This window comes from Limulus polyphemus, unplaced genomic scaffold (genome assembly GCF_000517525.1).
Source record: "Limulus polyphemus unplaced genomic scaffold, Limulus_polyphemus-2.1.2 Scaffold137, whole genome shotgun sequence".
Taxonomy (NCBI): Eukaryota; Metazoa; Arthropoda; class Merostomata; order Xiphosura; family Limulidae; genus Limulus; species Limulus polyphemus.
The window spans coordinates 853566-859327 of NW_013665747.1; the positions used below are offsets into that span (position 1 = coordinate 853566).

Here is a 5762-nt window from a genome sequence, read left to right on the forward strand (position 1 = left end):
TACAGATGATGGGAGAAAGATTTTTTTTTTTTTTTTTTTTCAAGCTCCTGTCCAGTTTCGAAACCCGCATCTCTACGACACGGCCAATCCGCGAATAAAATCACAAATACAAGCTTAAGTAGGATTGTAAGTTTAACTTGTAATGTTAAACACTGACTTACCGAAAAGGCTAGTAGTATTATCTATGCTTGACAGATTTATATAAACTAATGAAAGATAAATAATTACTTTTTGAATCTCCTGTTGCTTCTTTTACTTTGCCCCCCAGTGGCACAGCGGCATGTCTGCGGACTTACAACGCTGGAAAACGGGTTTCGATACCCGTAGTGGGCAGAGCACATGTAGCCCACTGTGTAGCTCTTTGCTTAACTTCAAACAAATCTGTTATTTTAGATATTTTGTATCGTTCTCACCAATTTATGAATATGTATATTACATTAACATATATCGAAAAATATTTGAATTAGTAACCAAGAAAAGTTGATATACTTGGAATTTATCAAAAATAATAAAAAGTTAACTGCTAATACTAGTGCTAGTTCTTGAAAAGTCCCTGGTGTCGTATTTTGATTTTTTTAAAATTATAATTGTATTAATTGGACAAAGTAGATCTGTAAAAATAAAATACGTCCATCAAATATAACATACATATTCAAACATATGACCAATGCCACTTATAAAGTGTTCGGTTCCCCGTCCCACCAAACATGCACGCTCTTTCAGCCGTGGGGGCGTTATAATGTGACGGTCAATCCCACTATTCGTTGGTAAAAGAGTAGCCCAAGAGTTGGCGGTGGGTGGTGATGACTAGCTGCCTTCCCTCTAGTCTTACACTGCAAATAGCGGGATTGATCGTCACATTATAACGCCCCCCACGGCTGGAAGGGAGAGCAGGTTTGGTGTGACGGGGATTCGACCCTCAGATTGCGATTCGAGCGCCGTACCACCTGGCCATACCAGGTCACTGGAGGGGGGAGAGAGGACTATATATGATAAGTCTGAGACCAATCTTACTTATAATCTTTGGAAAAATACAGATTCATACTGGTGAACCGGAACAACATTCTTTATAGAAGATAAACATATTAGTCATTAAACATTTAAACTAACTTCACATAGTGGGTTTTGAAGTTCGTAGAAAACGAAATGCTTGGTGACACGTAAGACCTGCACAAAATCTAAACCTAAACTTAACGACATGATTCTGAAAGTAGAATGAGTCTTCTATGGTAACGCGAGTTGGGGTAGTTACATCATCACTAAATGACGTCATGACTGACGAAAAGTAAATAAACATAAACGGTAATCCGTAGAAATCTGTCCTCCTTATGTCAGTTTGTAACATCGATCAATAAACCATTTTGCTTCCAGTGATACATAGCTCAGTACAAGAAGGTTAAAAGTTGTTTTTACTCTGTGTGTGTTTACTAAATGAAAAGGTTATTTCTTAGTATGAAATTATAAACTTTATTTTTTATCCAATACTGTTCTATGCTATATAAAAAGCAATATATATATATAAACATTCCAGTGAAATTACTCTTTATCTAAACGTGTTTTCTCCACATGGGCCTGCGAGTCATAAATGTCATTCGTTCTTTTTTTCACAACCCCTAAGGATAATATTTCTACGTCGCCAAAATTGTCTGAATACTATAGGTCATTAATGTAATAAATTAATTCACAACACAAATGGAAAAAGTTTTTCGTCTATTTTCTGATTTATCAAACATAATTACAGTGAATAATTGTCTGTAAAAATAATACATTACGCAACTTAAAATTTTCTCTAATTTGTATGGGCTGTTTCTTTGGGGTACCTATTTGAGTTCATATACTAATTCATCGCTACGATAAAGTATCTAATAGTTTCCTACTGTACAATACAACACTAGTCTTGTAAATGAACAATGTTTACTTTCTCAAGCTGCGAATGTCTAGTTTCAACTCAAGAATGTCTGTGTTCAACCCATATACTCCTCAAACTGAATTTTAGTACAGTCCATTTGTTATTTCATCATGAATTTAAAAACAAACTAGTTATTTAGCTACAAAGTTCTTTCTTGTGATCAGTCTTCAAGTCAGTGGAGCTCATCTTTGCCTATTATACTACTTATTCAGGGTTGACTCTTAATTCTAATAAATATTTCTTGAGCTATTATAAGATTTGTTTTGTTTGAAGTTAGGCATAAAGCTACACAATGGGATATCTGTATTCTGCCCACCACGGGTATTGAAACTCGGTTTCTAGCATTTTAAGTTCGCAGACATTCCGCTGTGCCAGTTGTAAGAAAACTAAAGCATCATTAGATATAAAAACAAAATAACACTCCTTAAAGGGGATAAATATAAATTATATATAAAAATAAATATACAGGAGTGCGTACGTTATCCGCTCTGAAACGATAGGCATTTGTTGACCAATAATTTCTGGACTAAGGTTATAATATGGAATCGAATGCTAAGACTGGATATTAGCCAACCAATGTTTCGGCCTCTCAAAGTGTTATGGATATATATTAATACAGGTCAAAATTATATCGAAATTAATCCTATAAGACTCATTTTTATTTTAATATGGAGGATACTTTGTTGCTTTATCGTTTCATAAATACAGTCTTGGCCCATATGCTTGCATATTTTGCGACAAATAAGATCATTATTATTAAAATGGAATAGAAATACACTTAGCGCTGTCAAATTGAGAAATACATATTATATTAAACATCTATATTTGTAATTTGTATAATAAGACAGGTTCTATGAACATCACGAACGATTTATTAGAAGAACAAACAATTTTATTAAACACCTGTAGAATGATGTGTGATTCAGCATTTCACCTATCACAACAAAACATATATAATGACAAAATGTAACACCAAATTATTATAAATAACGTCTGTAACCTTATATCAGTTCATATTAAACATTTAGTACTTGATTGGCCCTCCTCATACTCCAATAATCTCCTCATGGCGACATGGCATACTGTCAATGAGGTTATTGATGTAACACAGCGTGATTTAATCCCAATTTGTCACTAGCAATTTTCCTACTCAGTTCTGTCCAACAGTTCTCAATGGGATTACAATATGAAGACTTTGCTGGCCATGGCAATATTTTAACGCCTTCCTAGTCGAGATAATTCCTTACCATACGCGAACTTTGGGTAGCGGCATTGCCATCCTGGAACACAAAGTTATTGCCAAACCTTGCCCTAGCATATGACAGAAATGTCGTCTCCATGTGATGCCTGTCGGAGGCGCCATTGACGTTTTCCTGGCAGATATGAAGAGCAGTTTTTCCACTATGATGAATAGCTGCCCAAAAATGTACTGCACCACTTTCTGTGTGTTTCCAGGCAAACGACGAATCCTACCATCAACTTTAACAAGCTAGAAACAGGACTCATCTGAAAAGATTATATGCCGCTAGAGTCTTAACTGTAAGTTGGCATACTGTCTTGCCACGTAATACGGTGACGGTGGTGAATTTTGGTTAATATATATTTGTAGATAGCTCTTCTTGCAATATAACCTTGTTTGATGAGTCTGTTATTCACTGTTATTCTGGATACCTTGGAATGAATGTGTTCATTCAATTCCTGTTGCAAGACTTCTTTCGACCTTGACGTGTTAACCTGATCAAAACACGGTCATCTCGGGGTAGTAGTTTTTTCGGCGTCTACCAGTAGACTTTCCTGGAACAACGTCTTCTGCAGTCCGACGACTGGATACAGTACACTGGGGATTCTCCACTGTTCTGGCAATGCTTCTTACCATTTCTGGACAGTCTAACAATTGGACGCACTACAGTTTCTGGCGCGTGACGAGGCATGACTCTACACCAAGTATCTCAGAGAAATTGTTTGAACAAAGCATTGATCTGTTTCGAAAAATATTATACCAAAAGCACACCCTTATATACAGAACAGGTGTGCATGTGTGTTTGATAAACAAATCCTCAAAACAACTTACACAGACCAGAATAACAACTCGTCCGATCATACGCTACCTTCTCTGTTACTACTCAGGCATTTACTCATTAACTACTCCTTGCATGTTGACTATAACATCAATACAGAACAGTGTGCAAACATTTTGTCCAAAACCGTAAAAAGGAAATCGACGTAGTTATTTATATTTATAATTAAGTATAAACTTATGTTTGACAAATGAACGTTTTACAAGAGATTAGTGAAAAATGTATCGTTCATGGCCCACCTGCCATAGTAATGCTATTTTATTACTTTTCATCAGCTCTAATGAATAATTTTGTATTCTATAAGATAACTGTATTTAAATGCAATATCTTTAATGTTAACTATTTCATTTAATATGAACTCACAATGAATAACAATTTGAAGACTATTAAATTTTCCTGTCACGTATAATTGATTCACAATATAATCATTGTCCAAAAGTGTTATTCGTTCAGACTTTGTTTTACATTTATTCACTAGCGTATCTTCCATACCCACTAACTGTATTTTCTTGCACTTGCAGGTTTTATATATTACAAATTGGTCGGACCTTGGTCTGTGTTTCAAGCATCGTTAAACAGGTCAAAGCATAGTCACTCACCACCTGGACGGAAAGTTTAATTTATTACAGCATTATTTTTTTCTGGGCCTCATGTTTTCAACTAAACTTTTGGTATTTTGGTTCGTTAATTCAGAAAATTCATGTTTCGAAATCTGTAGTGGTGTAAATCTGCCCGTTACCTCCTAGTAATTAAAACATGATTCTAAGACAACTTTTTCTTCCCTACGTGTTAGTGTCGTAGCCATTTGCTTTTCAAGAGATTCGATTTACAATTTTAAGTATTTCAAGTTCATACACGTGTCTAGTAGAGAATAATCGCTGGTAATTGTAATGTTCAAGTATCTGGTTAAAAAAAACAGTGAGTTACGAAGATAGTTTTTTATATAATTTTTAAGACGTCCCAAAAATACTTTTGTTTGATTTGAGGAATAAAGTCAAATACGAACTTGGATTGGATTATTCAACCTATCATTAAATATAACGCTGATCTTGCATTTTTGGAGCTACACACGACTCATAAAAAAATGTATTTAATCGAAATGGTGTATTTAAGTGTTCTACACTCACAAAAAAGAAACCTATCATTCTATAGGTATTTGAAAAACTTGTAGCATATCGCCACAATTTAATTCTTCGTATTGTTAGCCGACACTGGGCATAATTGGATAGAGTTATTTAAACATTTGTTAAAACATTGTACAGCAATGCTTAAACAATGAATAGTAAAAAAAAATGTGACAAATATACAACTGCTTAAGTTTTCCGATTTTTTTCTTTTTTGTTCCTTCCTTTTGTTCATGTCCCACACATGCATAAAAACAATTTTAACTACAGTAAAACGAAAGAAATCTCGGTGTTTCAAAAAAAGACAGAAAATTTCATAATACTGTTACAAAATTTAATGTTATAAAAAATCACTTGAAATTATATTAAGCTATCATAATTTTAAATATTCTTTTACGATATATACCACTTTCGAAACATCATTTAGGGTCATCTTCAAGATATCGTGAACGATCATATTTACCATCCTAAATTTGATTATTTTCTTGTCAATAATTCATTTGAGTAACATTAATTGACACGACACTTTAAAAAATGTTGCCGAAGCTCCTGTGATCGTTTCGTGAAGTTTTCTGTTGATCATTCAGTGGCCTCCATGTATGACCAGTCTGTGTGATAATATTCAGTGCTTCCATTTTGAGTTATGAAACT

General features: G+C 34.3%; 1 long non-coding RNA gene across 1 annotated transcript in view; it reads left to right on the top strand.

Moving 5' to 3' along the window:
- The window catches only part of LOC111083238, a 19405-nt gene extending 14647 nt beyond the window's left edge, over positions 1–4758 (top strand). Inside the window, exon 2 of the long non-coding RNA XR_002608893.1 lies at positions 4509–4758. This is a non-coding gene — a long non-coding RNA (uncharacterized LOC111083238). The remainder of the gene's footprint in view (positions 1–4508) is intronic.
- The last annotated feature ends 1004 nt before the right edge of the window (positions 4759–5762 follow it).